The following is a 16,630-nucleotide window of genomic DNA, read 5'->3' on the forward strand; positions in this document are numbered from 1 at the left end:
TTTTTAGGTTATTACAGATACAGTTGAAGTCGGAGGTTTACATACACTTAGGTTGGAGTCATTAAAACTGGTTTTTACACCACTCCACAAATGTCTTGTTAACAAATGATAGTTTTGGCAAGTCGGTTAGGACATCTACTTTGTGCATGACACAAGTAATTTTTCCAACAATTGTTTACTGATATGTCTGTCAGACATATCAGTGTGGATGACGGATCACCACCTCAAGCTGAACCTCGGCAAGACGGAGCTGCTCTTCCTCCCGGGGAAGGACTGCCCGTTCCATGATCTCGCCATCACGGTTGACAACTCACTTGCGTCCTCCTCCCAGAGTGCTAAGAACCTTGGCGTGATCCTGGACAACACCCTGTCGTTCTCCACTAACATCAAGGCGGTGACCCGATCCTGTAGGTTCATGCTCTACAACATTCGCAGAGTACGACCCTGCCTCACACAGGAAGCGGCGCAGGTCCTAATCCAGGCACTTGTCATCTCCCGTCTGGATTACTGCAACTCGCTGTTGGCTGGGCTCCCTGCCTGTGCCATTAAACCCCTACAACTCATCCAGAACGCCGCAGCCCGTCTGGTGTTCAACCTTCCCAAGTTCTCTCACGTCACCCCGCTCCTCCGCTCTCTCCACTGGCTTCCAGTTGAAGCTCGCATCCGCTACAAGACCATGGTGATTGCCTACGGAGCTGTGAAGGGAACGGCACCTCCATACCTTCAGGCTCTGATCAGGCCCTACACCCAAACAAGGGCACTGCGTTCATCCACCTCTGGCCTGCTGGCCCCCCTACCTCTGAGGAAACACTGTTCCCGCTCAGCCCAGTCAAAACTGTTCACTGCTCTGGCACCCCAATGGTGGAACAAGCTCCCTCACGACGCCAGGACAGCGGAGTCAATCACCACCTTCCGGAGACACCTGAAACCCCACCTCTTTAAGGAATACCTAGGATAGGATAAAGTAATCCTTCTAACCCCCCCCCCCTTAAAATATTTAGATGCACTATTGTAAAGTGGTTGTTCCACTGGTTATCATAAGGTGAATGCACCTATTTGTAAGTCGCTCTGGATAAGAGCGTCTGCTAAATGACTTAAATGTAAATGTAAATGTTTACAGACAGATTATTTCACTTTTAATTCCCTGTATCACAATTACATACACTAGGTTGACTGTGCCTTAAAACAGCTTGGAAAATTCCAGAAAATGATGTCATTAATTTAGAAGCTTCTGATAGGCTAATTGACATCATTTGAGTCAATTGGAGGTGTACCTGTGGATGTATTTCGAGGCCTACCTTCCAACTCAGTGCCTCTTTGCTTGATATCATGGGAAAGTCAAAAGAAATTAGCCAAGACCTCAGAATTTTTTTTTTAGAGTCTGGTTCATCCTTGGGAGCAATTTCCAAATGCCTGAAAGTATCACGTTCATCTGTACAAACAATAGTACACAAGTATAAGCACCATGGGACCACGCAGCCGTCATACCGCTCAGGAAGGATACACGTTCTGTCTCCTAGAGATGAACGTAGTTTGGTGTGAAAAGTTTAAATCAATCGCAGAACAACAGCAAAGAACCTTGTGAAGATGCTGAAGGAAACAGGTAAAAAAATATCTATATCCACAGTAAAACGAGTCCTATATCGACAAGGAAGAAGATTATTTTCCAAAACTGCCATAAAAAAGCCAGACTACGGTTTGCAACTGCACATGGAGACAAAGATTGTACTTTTTGGAGAAATGTCCTCTGGTCTGATGAAACAAAAGTAGAACTGTTTGGCCATAATGACCATCGTTATGTTTGGAGGAAAAAGGGGGAGGCTTGCAAGCCGAAGAACACCATCCCAACCGTGAAGCACGGGGGTGGCAGCATCATATTGTGAGGGTGCTTTGCTGCAGGAGGGACTGGTGCGCTTCACAAAATAGATGGCTCATGAGGAAGGACAATTATGTGGATATAGTGAAGCAACATCTCAAGACATCAGTCAGGAAGTTAAAGCTTGGTCGCAAATGGGTCTTCCAAATGGACAATGACCCCAAGCATACTTCCAAAGTTGTGGCAAAATGGCTTAACCTGTTGGGGGTAGGGGGCAGTATTGACACGGCCGGATAAAAAACGTACCCGATTTAATCTGGTTACTACTCCTGCCCAGTAACTAGAATATGCATATAATTATTGGCTTTGGGTAGAAAACACCCTAAAGTTTCTAAAACTGTTTGAATGGTGTCTGTGAGTATAACAGAACTCATATGGCAGGCAAAAACCTGAGAAGATTCCTTACAGGAAGTGCCCTCTCTGACAAGATCTTGTTCTTCTTGTCTCTGTTTATTGAAGACTGAGGATCTTTGCTGTAACGTGACACTTCCTACGGCTCCCATAGGCTCTCAGAGCCCGGGAAAAAGCTGAATGATATCGAGGCAGCCCCAGGCTGAAACACATTTGCGCTTTTGGCAAGTGGCCGATCAGAGGACAATGGGCTTAGGCGCGTGCACGAGTCGACCCCGTGCTTTATTTTCTTTCGTCTTTTTACCTAAACGCAGATTCCCGGTCGGAATATTATCGCTTTTTTACGAGAAAAATGGCATAAAAATTTATTTTAAACAGCGGTTGACATGCTTCGAAGTACGGTAATGGAATATTTCGAATTTTCTTGTCACGAAATGCGCCATGCTCGTCACCCTTCTTTACCCTTTCGGATAGTGTCTTGAACGCACGAACAAAACGCCGCTGTTTGGATATAACTATGGATTATTTGGGACCAAACCAACATTTGTTATTGAAGTAGAAGTCCTGGGAGTGCATTCTGACGAAGAACACCAAAGGTAATCAAACTTTTCTAATAGTAAATCGGAGTTTGGTGAAGGCTAAACTTGCTGGGTGTCTAAATAGCTAGCCCTGTGATGCCGGGCTATCTACTTAGAATATTGCAAAATGTGCTTTCACCGAAAAGCTATTTTAAAATCTTACATATCGAGTGCATAGAGGAGTTCTGTATCTATAATTCTTAAAATAATTGTTATGCTTTTTGTGAACGTTTATCGTGAGTAATTTAGGAATTTTTTTGTAAATTCACTGGATGCTAGTTCTGAACGTCACATGCTAATGTGAAAAGCTGGATTTTGATATAAATATGAACTTGATTGAACAAAACATGCATGTATTGTATAACATAATGTCCTAGGGTTGTCATCTGATGAAGATCATCAAAGGTTAGTGCTGCATTTAGCTGTCTTCTGGGTTTTTGTGACATTATATGCTAGCTTGAAAAATGGGTGTCTGATTATTTCTGGCTGGGTACTCTGCTGACATAATCTAATGTTTTGCTTTCGTTGTAAAGCCTTTTTGAAATCGAACAGTGTGGTTAGATTAACGAGAGTCTTGTCTTTAAAATGGTGTAAAATAGTCATATGTTTGAGAAATTGAAGTAATAGCATTTCTAAGGTATTTGAATAACGCGCCATGGGATTTCACTGGCTGTTACATAGGTGGGACGAAATCGTCCCACTGGCCCTAGAGAAGTTAAGGATAACAAAGTCAAGGTATAGTCAAGGCCATCACAAAGCCCTGACCTCAATCCTATAGAAAATGTGTGGGCAGAACTGAAAAAGAGTGTGTGAGCAAGGAGGCCTACAAACCTGACTCACTTACACCAGCTCTGTCAGGAGGAATGGGACAAAATTCACCCAACTTATTGTGGGAAGCTTGTGGAAAGCTACCCGAAACGTTTGACCCAAGTTAAACAATTTAAAGGCAATGCTACGAAATTCTAATTGAGTGTATGTAAACTTCTGACCCACTGGGAATGTGATGAAAGAAATAAAAGCTGAAATAAATCATTCTCTCTACTATTATTCTGACATTTCACATTCTTAAAATAAAGTGGTGATCCTAAAACCAGGAATTTTTGCTAGGATTAAATGTCAGGAATTGTGAAAAACTGAGTTTAAATGTACAGTAGCACACACACTATCAATATAAGCTTTAGAGCACACAAAGAAATAGGGATGCCTTAAACACACCACATGGGCACCCCCCCCCCCACCACACACACACATACACACAGACACACAGACACACAGACACAGGCTCCCCCCCCCCCCCCCCCCCCCCCCAACAACAAAAAACAGTGAGCCCAGCTGTTTGAGTCTCCGGTGGAGAGGCGTAAGAGGGGGAGAGAGCAGTGCAGCCCCCTCAGCAGAGTGCTCATCGGAGGGTGACGAAGACGATCGAGGCTCCCTGAGGCCCAGGGGAGGTTTTAGCCAAATTAAAAGCTGAACCCCCAGGAAAAGCAGCATCGTTACACCGGGTGGAACTGTGTGTGTGAGCATTTGTTTGTGCATGTGTGTATGTTCATACATGTGTGTGTGTGCTTGCGTACATGCGTGCGTGTGACTCCTACAGGATGGAGGCTTAATCGTTGCAGCAGTCCTGGCCTGGGCATGGTAATCACACCATTTGTGAATGAGCTATTACCTAATGAAATCTGAAGACTGCTTGGCACCTCCCAGGCCCACTTGGCTTTGTGTGCTGGCAGGCTGTTCCAGCTCGCACACAGCCATGCCATCACATTTAGGACAGGCGTATCTCTTGATGAGAGGTGGATCTTCTGCTCTGAGTAAACGATCATTAGAAACACGGCTTTACTGAAGTTCTTTCTCTCCTACAGTACAGTGGGTTATTTAAAGTCAAAACCATGGTGTTGGTCAATATCGTGACAAACCTGCCCAGAATTTCCATTAGCCAACATATGCTGTGATCAATTGTTCATTAACTACATGCATGTCCTCATGTAATGTAAATGTCATAAAAATATATGTATTTAACACTATAACTGCATAGCAGAGTCTGGGCAGGGCCTTTGCACCTGTTGGCAAGACATGAGTGCATATTTGGAGGTAAAGGGCAGGGTGAAAAGCGTTTATTTGAGCTCAGACAGGGAGAAGTCCTTTCCTTTTCCATTCTATAAAATATACACTTACATTTTTTTTGTGTTCTAGGCATCAGTTCCCTGTGCTGTAAGTCTGCTGTATGTTTGAGGTGAAAAACACTAACCACCCACGTACTAAAGTTTTTTCATAATTCTGGCAGGGGTTCTTAGTGTGTGTGTGTCACTGGCAGGGGTTCTTAATGTGTGTGTGTGTGTGTGTCACTGGCAGGGGTTCTTAATGTGTGTGTGTGTGTGTGTCACTGAGACTTGCAGTCAAGTCAAAGTATGCACGCGTGAACACACACACACTTGCACACACACACTTGCACACACACACTTGCACACACACACACACACACACATATACACACACACACACACACACACACGTACAAGTGTACACTTACACACACACACGCATGCACACATGTGCACACACACACAAATGCATCTATGTAATGAATAGACACAGACATGCACAAGCAATCACAAGGCCACACACACAATGCACACACACACATACACACTCATGTGCAGTAAATACACACATTATGACTGACTAGAGAACAACACAGTAAAAGTTTGTCCACTTTGTCAATGTCATCATACTGCCCTCTTTTGTCAGCAGGAGTCAAGAGAAAACAACTTATTTTATTACTGCTCTTTTTCTGAAAAGTAGTATTTTTATTGTTTTATGTTTTATGTAGCCCTTTCCTGCTGTCAAATGAACAAATCACTCCCTAGTGGCCTCATGGGTGGAATATTTTTTATATTTTTATAATTTCATAATTAAAAAATAAAATTATGTCGGTTTTGTTATATTTTAGTCTTCTGTGATGTATATAATGTGTTATATTGGGATGCAAACTCAAAATTGAATGCATTTCAACTATATCTGACATGGTACAGGTGTCTTCTTGTTTTAAGACCATAACCATGTGTGTGAGGTGTTACTTTTGTTTCAAAGTAGATTTGTTTAAGACTTCCAAGAAACACTCTGCGTGATGCTGATTTGGGAGAGGGAGGAGAGGAGAGGAGAGGAGAGGAGAGGAGAGGAGAGGAGAGGAGAGGAGAGGAGAGGAGAGGAGAGGAGAGGAGAGGAGAGGAGAGGAGAGGAGAGGAGAGGAGAGGAGAGGAGAGGAGAGGAGAAAAAGAGAAGGAGTGTGTGGGTGGTAGACAAAACATCTAATGTGTGAAATTAGAAAGTCGGTAAAAAAGCGCATCTATTTTCCATTTAAATGTAATCTCCATTATGTATATGTCCATCAGTAATTGTTAATCGATGGGTTATTGATCCCTGTACCGCCGATCACCCTGGACTGTCTGATCATCCAGCCTGCTCTCACGTCTATCACAGGAGACACAGATCAACCAATCACAGTGAATGCCTCTATTACTGTGGGTAGAACATATATGTGAATGTACGTAAACTCAGAAATAGTCCAATTATTACATCAGAAGATGAAGTATTATTTTAATTGACTCGTTAATAAGTGTCTATCAGTTTTAGTGATCATATAAATAATGGAAAATATTGAATGATTCTAATAGGTCACACACTTATTTCCCAGACAATTAAATATTAATTAATGTAATAATACTATGTATTAAGGAGTCAATTATAACCTCTTTTCTCCTGTCATACTATAACAATCAATATCTTAACTGATATTAGCTTTCATATTTTATGCTTAAGTAGTAAATGCCACAGCATGACTCCCAAACCTAATCTTAAATATCATTGAATAATTTTAAGTCATAACAATCAAACAATGCATTGCCACTAAGCTAAGGTGTTCCCAGATGGCTGTAATACAGAGACTGGAGTCATTTCCATGTGTCTATACAGTCTGTGTGCAGGCAGAGAGAACTTTCATTGAGTAGGGCTCCTCTTGTGGACGATCAGAGGAACTGACATGAGAACAAAAAGTGAGGAGCCTGAAGTGTGTCTCTGATACATCCATATCTATGGCCAATGTTATTGTATTAAGTTGTTTTTATAGATCTCCATGTTGTCCCTTTCCTGTAATTAAACATACATGTTATGCTAACGACACGAAAGGGAATGTAAAGAGGAATGAATTAGAGAAGCTTTGATCTTCTTCCACCACATTGAAGTAGCATATTCAGTATCTTCTTTCCATTTCCTGTATGTAGCACTGTATGTAGTGTTGGGCCAGTAACCGAAAGGTTCCCCAGTAGGCCGTCATTGTAAATAAGAAAGTGTTCTTAACTGACTTGCCTAGTTAAATAAAGGTTCAATAAAAAATATTAAAAATAAAACACTGCCTTGCTGTGACCAGACCTCACGCTACAATCAGCTTACCTCTGATACATTGTGAATGAGATGTCATGCAGAACAACTCCAATGTTTTCCCCTCCTGTATAGCAGAGAAACAGGGTGTTATAAAGCTCTAGTCTAATTCTCATCCTCATCCTCCTCATCCTCCTCATCACCATCCACAAAGGTTCACATAATGTCAAAATCCTTTTACTGGTCATTGTCCCGCTCCAGTCCGATCAGCAGCGATGTCAAATCTGACCATAATACCATCAAATATCCAAATATCCAATCCCAGGTGCTTTCATCCCATTATAAATACAATGTTTGACATTGGATTAGAACGCGTACGTCTAATGGTAAGATTAGATTCTGTCCCTGAGCTGAATCTGACCTCATCTGCTATTTAGTTATCTAGTACTTGTTATTAGTATCAGTCTCAAATTAGAGAGTGGAACGATAACAGCTACTGAATTAACTGATTCTCTACTAAAATATACCATTGTGTGGAGGTGGACAATGTTAAGTCTATAATACATAGCAAAATTACTTAGAAAAAATGGATTGTGGGGTTAAAGGTTAACAAAACAAAGCAAGTACCAATGTTGTGTTTGGTGTTCACATTGTGAGTATAGCCAGGCAGTGGGTTCTTAGGAGATACAGCACACTGTGTCAAGTCCTTTCACACATTTTCCTTGTCTTATGAGTGCTACCTTACCAACACTCATTGCCTCTCTGCCTGCCTATCCGCTCCCTCTTTGTGTCTCTCCAAGGACATGTCTTTGTCTAAGATGGAGGAAACACCTAGCTAAGGTTGATGGTGAACAGTAGGCCCGAGGGCCAGGAGGTCTTGGGGTTCAAGTTTCTAAGTTTGGTGGTAAGTTCCATAGTAGTAGGTTCAAGAACCAGTGAAGATGTCCTCCTCGCTCTTCAGACTGATCATATGAGGCTGAGATGTACATGAAATTCAACTACCACTTAGTGGAATAAGAAGGGCCTTCATGGATTCACAGAAACCACAGTAAGTCATACAAGCAAAGCGCTGCCCTCTTGACAACAATACTCACCAACAGACAAAAGGGACTTTTTCGTCTTCGCTGTCAAGATAACGCATGGAATGTCTATTGTAAAGCCATGAACTACTGTACACGTACTGCGAGTTCCTCTGTGTTTGTGGGCCCTGGCAGACACGCACAAAGGAACGGTTTACTCTCTCATCTTAAGAAGCTGCCGCCGCTGCATCCCAAAGTGTAAAGAGGATGGCTCTGAAGGGAACAAAAGGGAAGCTTTTCAAAATGCTTCTGATGGCCAGGACCAAAGACTTCACTTCAGAATGAAAAAAAAGAGCAGATAAAGAAGAGAGAATGAGCTAAATAAAATAATGAAATCATAAAGTGTGAGTAAACAAGTCAAGCAAGGAGAGGAAAAGTGGAGATGAGAGGTAGCATCTCAGCCACATCCAAGGTGTCTTCGGCGTATTCGTTATCCATGAGCCCAGACGAGTAGAGGTTATCTTGTCTGAGAATTGCCTTTTTTTGGAGCAGGGGCCAACAGGTGTTAGTGTCATGCGAGGAGACAAGAGTCGTCACAGCAAAGGCAGCTGGGTAGTGTGAAGCGATAACAACTTGAAAAACAAGGGAGTGTTTTTTTTTCTTCTCGGGCCCGGTGACAAACACGCGAACCGCATATGGTTGCCTTCGTTTCTCCGGCACAAAAGGTGTGTGTGTGGTTGAAGCCCCAAGTTCTTTGCTGTAAAAATAACCTGCTAAGAATTTGTCTGTGCTTTGTCTCAGGATCATTTTCACACAATACTAATTTGTGTTAAAAAAATAGGGGTGACATTTGTGGTCCTGGAGGCGGGGGTTTAGGTAACAGTTTGAGTTTGCACCATGTTTTCGAAACGCTGACCTTTTGTCACCTGTTATTAGAGCAGGAAGTCATCTTCGTCAGCGTGTGTGTGTGTGTGTGCACGCGAGTGTGTTTGCGCCACATACAAAAAAAACTATTTTCCGCTTATTTCTTTTAGTTAGAGCTTTTCAAATGTAAGCAATGTTCCCCCGCTGTGTATAACCATATTTTGGCACAAAGCCCCCATTCACGCCCGCTACTGATTTTTCTCTCAAATGACAGATTCCCATCTTTGTTGTTTTCTGTTTCATCAGCTTGCTTTCTGTCTCTTGTGCCAAATGTGTACACATATCAGCAAAGAGCATTTTCTATGTAATTTCCCTACTGCAGCTCTGCAAAACCTAACAACATGTTAATATCCGGGTCTGTGTTACCTGCTCAAGCATGCCTACATGTGGTTTAGTCATTATTTTACACTCTCAACAGTAAACTATATGCTGCATAACTGTAAACATGCTAACCAAGTTACCAATTGGAAACAACATTATTTTATTCAAGCTAGGTTACCATGGAACTTAGGCAAGATAGTGTACAGTAGATATGTGTCTGTTTGCTGCCTTACATACACTCTGTGTCCACAGCCTGCACGATAAAGGCTATTTTCACTTCACAGTATTGGTGGAAAAGGCTTTTGGCCTATGAGTTATGTCCAGAAATGATGTGTATATGTGACAAGGCAATATATTTACAGGAAACACCTTTATCTGATTGTAATTTTGTGGGGAAAGGCCCAATTCTTATTGTCAGACAACCAGATACAAGCTACCATCGATAAAGAATGGAGGGACTCTGAAGGTGTCTAAGTTAATGTGTGTGTGTGTGTGTGTGTGTGTGTGTGTGTGTGTGTGTGTGTGTGTGTGTGTGTGTGTGTGTGTGTGTGTGTGTGTGTGTGTGTGTGTGTGTGTTCGTGTGTGTTCGTGTGTGTGTGTGCGTGCGTGCGTGCGTAATATGGGTTAAAACCTCATCAAACTGTATACTGTGTAGTACGTTATCATACCTGTATGTTTTGAACCAAATACAAGTATTTTTTTCCTGAAGCAGTTCATATTCAATTATAATTTCTTCAACCACTATAAAGTGGTTTCTAAATGGCATATATTGGTGACCACACCACACTGATAGAATTATAGACAAACACTAGCACTATACTACATAATGAATAACAGCATTCAATAACAACATCCACAGGTTTCACACAATTTAACAATGTTCTAATTTAAATGGAGCTCCTTTTAGGAATAGCCATTTGATAAAATTGAGCATGCAGTTAGAGTGGAGCTAGCCTGCTGCCATCGCTCTTCTGCTTTGCATGGAGAAAGTGGCAATATGCAATTCTACTACAATTAGAGCCTGCTGGGTTTCATCAGGCATGGGTTGCTCTCGCCCGCCTCTCTCTGTATGGCTGTCTTTCTATGAAAGGCAGAAACCCTGAGAACTGTGGCCGCTCAGGCAACATGCAGCAAACACGCCCACGTTGTTGTCGCCTAAACCAGTGTGCCTCTTAGTGACATGTGTACAGTAAACGATAGCTCTCAGTTGTGATTTTACCCAACTCTCCTTTTTTTTACGTAGTTCTGTCTAAAAGACACCTGCTGAAAGTGGAGTGTTTAAAGTGTTTGAGTTTTTAACGGGTGTAAGGGAGTGGGAGACAAACAGGAAATACTGGGTGTTCTGATCAAATGATATGATACGTTTATTGGTTTTTGTTTTGTATTGCAACACAAAGCTGTGTTTTGGACCGTAAAATAGGTCATAATATTCTGCTAATACTTTTTCAGTATACTGTCTGCATGGAATTCCAGGGGTATCCCACAACCAATTACAGTATGTCATTATTTGATGGGTTTTTTCTCAATAAAGCCTAAGCTAATCATTTATTTCCTCTACACTAGCTTAGCCACTGTGTGAGAGCCTCTGTGTTACAAAATTTCCACACACACGCTGTTACAGTTAATGGAGGAAGCAATCACATATTCCAGGGTCCCCAACCAGCGGCATTTGGGCCCCCCAAGTTTTCTGAGCGAAAATAATATTAATAATAATAACATTTAATCTAATAGAGATCTCTGTTTTTGGGGGGGGGGTTACATAAAAGACTGTAAAAACACATCAGCTCTAAGTGATTATAATTTTGGAAATCTGTCACAAAGTATTCCCATGCACAAAAGAGAAATATATGTGATCTTATGCAAATAAATATAAGCAAGGTTTGAAATGATTACATTTTAGTCAAGTATTATATCTATATATATATATATATATATATCTTCCGGTCAATTTACAGTCTGCATAATTATTTGTAATTATGTTCTGTAATATTTTAAGGGATATGAGTTGTGTTAAAAAATCCAACAAGACATTTGATGAATGTTCATCCATTGTTCCTGGAAATGTAACCAGCCACCTACTTCACTGGAAGGGAAAATCAAAAGAAATAAGCTATTTGGAGTGCTGGGTGTGGTAGCGTTTTAAATGGAGTAATTAATAGTGCTCTCAAATATCTCCAGAACTTATTAAGGACGGGAAGTCACTTACAAAGAGCCACTTGAATAGCAATCAAAGATTTGACTAATTTAATAGCTCATTTGAAACTGTTAAACAGGGTTAACCGAACAGGCACATTTCAGCAGTTATAGAATGAGGTCCCACAGACAAATAAAGGACTAGTATGTGGTCATTAAACCTTTATTCCTCATTATGTATACCCTTTACATGCACAAATGGCATGCAGTTTTGCACTGCACAGATTCAATTGAATTTAGATTCATGAATTACCTTAAACAAGAGCGAGATTTAAGTAACCACTAACTAGATTCCACATAGGTCATTTGTAATGAAGGAAAAATATAAAACCATTTGCCCAAAAATATTTTAACCAAATTAAGACTTCTGTGTAACAATTTCAAAAGTAAAATGCACAGTGAATAACGAAAGTAAATTAATTTGAAGATATAATTATAGATCCGTATGCTGCATCTGTCTCACGGTTTACTGTTTGTCAAAATTCACAAACCACAACAAAGCAGAAACAAAAAAAATCTAAAGAAAGAAATTTAGACCTATTTATGCATGTAAATATGAATTTTGATTTTATAAACGCAATATATGCAAGAGTGAATTCACTGTGTCACTGTCTCTCATCTACAAACACGTTTATATGTGAAGGTTGTCAAAGACATATTTTCAACAACAAAAAAGACATTGACTTGTACAGAGCGATGTAAAATGTTTTAAGGCTACAATCATGATTTATTTGAGGATCACAGAACTTTACTCTCCATATATGTACTATACAGTAAATAAGTACATGTTACTTGTGTCGTGTTTTTAAAACTTGATACTCATGATACTCTGAAACTGCTTGTGGAAATAAAAGTAACATTTTAGACTGTAGATATTACTTGGGATATGCAGTAGTGGAAATAAAAGTCACATTTTAGGCTGTAGACACGACATGGGATATGCAGTAGTGGAAATGCAAATGCTTCATTCAATCAGAAAAATCCTCAGAACACTATATTTTATGATTTTCACAGGAATGCCAAACAGCGTCTGCTGAGGATATGCATAAATTACTCCGGTGGACTAATTCCACAAAGAGACAGGGGGATTGTACAGTAGACGAAGTCAGATGAAAAACAAAACAGCACCAGAGACAAAACAGCACCAGAGACAAAACAGCACCAGAGACAAAACAGCACCAGAGGAAAAACAGTACACCAGAGACAAAACAGCGCCAGAGACAAAACAGTACACCAGACAAAACAGCACCAGAGACAAAACAGCACCAGAGACAAAACAGTACACCAGAGACAAAACAGCACCAAAGACAAAACAGTACACCAGACAAAACAGCACCAAAGACAAAACAGTACACCAGACAAAACAGCACCAGAGACAAAACAGTACACCAGACAAAACAGCACCAGAGACAAAACAGTACACCAGACAAAACAGCACCAGAGACAAAACAGTACACCAGACAAAACAGCACCAGAGACAAAACAGTACACCAGAGACAAAACAGTACACCAGACAAAACAGTACACCAGACAAAACAGCACCAGAGACAAAACAGCACCAGAGACAAAACAGCACCAGAGACAAAACAGCACCAGAGACAAAACAGTACCAGAGACAAAACAGTACGAGAGACAAAACAGCACCAGAGAAAGCAGAAAACATGGCAGTATGGAGGTGGTTGGAATGATTGTTCAGAAGCTCAGTGTTTTTAAAACTGGGAGACACTCACCCCGCTTTAGGCTTCATCCATCTGTCTCACACAGGAAGGAGAGAGTGAATAGACATATCTATCTACAATCCTGATTTCCTCTGTCACTGTGCACGTCTCTGCATCTTGTATCTGTGATTAGATACCATTTTTCAGCTCAGTAAATATAAATATATACAGTTGAAGTCGGAAGTTTACATACACCTTAGACAAATACATTTAAATTCAGTTTTTCACAATTCCTGACATTTAAATCTAGTAAAAAGTCCCGGTCTTAGGATCACCACTTTATTTTAGGAATGTGAAATGTCAGAATAATAGTAGAGAGAATAATTTATTTCAGCTTTTATTTCTTTCATCACATTCCCAGTGGGTCAGGAGTTTACATACACTCAATTAGTATTTGGTAGCATGGCCTTTAAATTGTTTAACTTGGGTCAAACATTTCGGGTAGCCTTCCACAAGCTTCCCACAATAAGTTGGGGGAATTTTGGCCCATTCCTCCTGCCAGAGCCGGTGTAACTGAGTCAGGTTTGTAGGCCTCCTTGCTCGCACAATCTTTTTCAGTTCTGCCAACAAATTTTCCATAGGATTGAGGTCAGGGCTTTGTGATGGCCACTCCAATACCTTGACTTTGTTATCCTTAAGCCATTTTGCCACAACTTTGGAAGTATGCTTGGGAACATTGTCCATTTGGAAGACCCATTTGCAACCAAGCTTTAACTTCCTGACTGATGTCTTGAGATGTTGCTTCAATATATCCCCATAATTGTCCTTCCACATGATGTCATCTATTTTGTAAAGTGTAGCAGTCACTCCTGCAGCAAAGCACCCCCCTCAATATGATGCTGCCACCCCCGTGCTTCACGGTTGGGATGGTGATCTTCGGCTTGCAAGCCTCCCACATTTTCCTCCAAACATAACAATGGTCATTATGGCCAAACAGTTCTATTTTTGTTTCATCAGACCAGAGCACATTTCTCCAAAAAGTACAATCTTTGTCCCCATGTGCAGTTGCAAACCGTAGTCTGGCTTTTTTATGGCGGTTTTTGAGCAGTGACTTCTACCTTGCTGAGCGGCCTTTCAGGTTATGTCAATTTAGGACTAGTTTCACTGTGGATATAGATACTTTTGTACCTGTTTCCTCCAGCATCTTCACAAGGTCCTTTGCTGTTGTTCTGGGATTGATTTGCACTTTTCACACCAAACTACGTTCATCTCTAGGAGACAGAACACGTCTCCTTCCTGAGCGGTATGACGGCTGCGTCATCCCATGGTGTTTATACTTGCGTACTATTGTTTGTACAGATGAATGTAGTACCTTCAGGCATTTGGAAATTGCTCCCAAGGATGAACAAGACTTGTGGAGGTCTACAATAATTTTTCTGAGGTCTTGGCAGATTTCTTTTGATTTTCCCATGATGCCAAGAAAAGAGGCACTGATTTTGAAGGTAGGCCTTGAAATACATCCACAGGTACACCTCCAATTGACTCAAATTATGTCAATTAGCCTATCAGAAGCTTCTAAAGCCATGTCCAAACCGACTTGCCAAAAATACAGTTCGTTCACAAGAAATTTGTGGAGCGGTTGAAAAACGCGTTTTAATGACTCCAACCTAAGTGTATGTAAACTTCTGACTTCAACTGTATATATATATATACAGTAACAGTCAAAAGTTTGGACACATCTACTTTTTCTTTATTTTTACTATTTTCTACATTGTAGAATAATAATGAAGACATCAACACTATGAAATAACACATATGGAATAATGTAGTAACCAACAAAGTGTTAAACAAATCCAAATATATTTTATATTTGAGATTCTTCGCAGTATCTACCCTTTGCCTTCATGACAGCTTTATTTTCTCTCAACCAGCTTCATGAGGTCGTCACCTGGAATGCATTTCAATTAACAGGAGTGCCTTGTAAAAAGTAAATTTATGAAATTTCTTTCCTTCTTTATGTTTTTGAGCCAATCAGTTGTGTTGTGACAAGGTAGGAATGGTATATGTGGGAACTCCTTCAAGACTGTTGGAAAAGCATTCAAGGTGAAACTGGTTGAGAGCATGCCAAGAGTGTGCAAAGCTGTCATCATAGCAAAGGGTGGCTACTTTGAATAATCCTGTCACGTGTGTGTAGGAACGGACCAAGGCGCAGCGTGAGTATCGTTCCACATCTTTTATTTGAATGTGAAACTTCGCAAGACAAACAATAAACTAATAACAAACACCAAACCATGACGACAGAGGTGCAACATGCACTAACTCAAAATAATCTCCCACAAACACAGGTGGGAAAAACAACTACTGAAATATGATCCCCAATTAGAGACAACAATGACCAGCTGCCTCTAATTGGGAATCATACAAACCCCCAACATAGAAAAAATAAACTAGAACACAACATAGAAAAGATAAACTAGATAAACCCCCCAGTCACGCCCTGACCTACTCTACCATAGAAAATAAGAGCACTCTATGGTCAGGACGTGACAAATCCAAAATATATATTGATTTGTTTAACACTTTTTTGCTTACTTCATGATTCCATATGTGTTTTTTTAAAGTTTTGATGTCTTCACAATTATTCTACAATGTTGAAAATAGCACAAATAAAGAAAAACCCTTGAATGAGTAGGTGTGTCCAAACTTTTGACTGGTACTGTATATGTATTCTCTAAAGCTATAGCCTAGTTTCATTCTTCGCACATAACATTTACGTCATTTAGCAGACGCTCTTATCCAGAGAGACTTACAAATTGGTGCATTCACCTTAAGATATCCTGTGGAACAACCACTTTACAATAGTACATCTATATCTTTTTTGGGGGGGGGGGCGGGGGGGTTAGAAGGATTACTATATCCTATCCCAGGTATTCCTTAAAGAGGTGGGGTTTCAGGTGTCTACGGAAGGTGGTGATTGACTCCGCTGTCCTGGCGTCGTGAGGGAGCTTGTTCCACCATTGGGGTGCCAGAGCAGCGAACAGTTTTGACTGGGCTGAGCGGGAACTGTGCTTCCGCAGAGGTAGGGGGGCCAGCAGGCCAGAGGTGGATGAACGCAGTGCCCTTTTTGGGGTGTAGGGCCTGATCAGAGCCTGAAGGTACGGAGGTGCCGTTCCCCTCACAGCTCCGTAGGCAAGCACCATGGTCTTGTAGCATAACTGTGATGCACTGACACACGCAACTGGCTGGTGCATCTGCCTGTATGGGGGCGTGTGTGTAAATCTCTATTCCTGTACATCCGTTAGTAATGCTTTGCATTTCTAGCTATGCCTTCCA

The sequence above is a fragment of the Salmo salar genome, chromosome 09, assembly GCF_965601325.2.
Source record: "Salmo salar chromosome 09, fSalSal1, whole genome shotgun sequence".
NCBI lineage: Eukaryota > Metazoa > Chordata > Actinopteri > Salmoniformes > Salmonidae > Salmo > Salmo salar.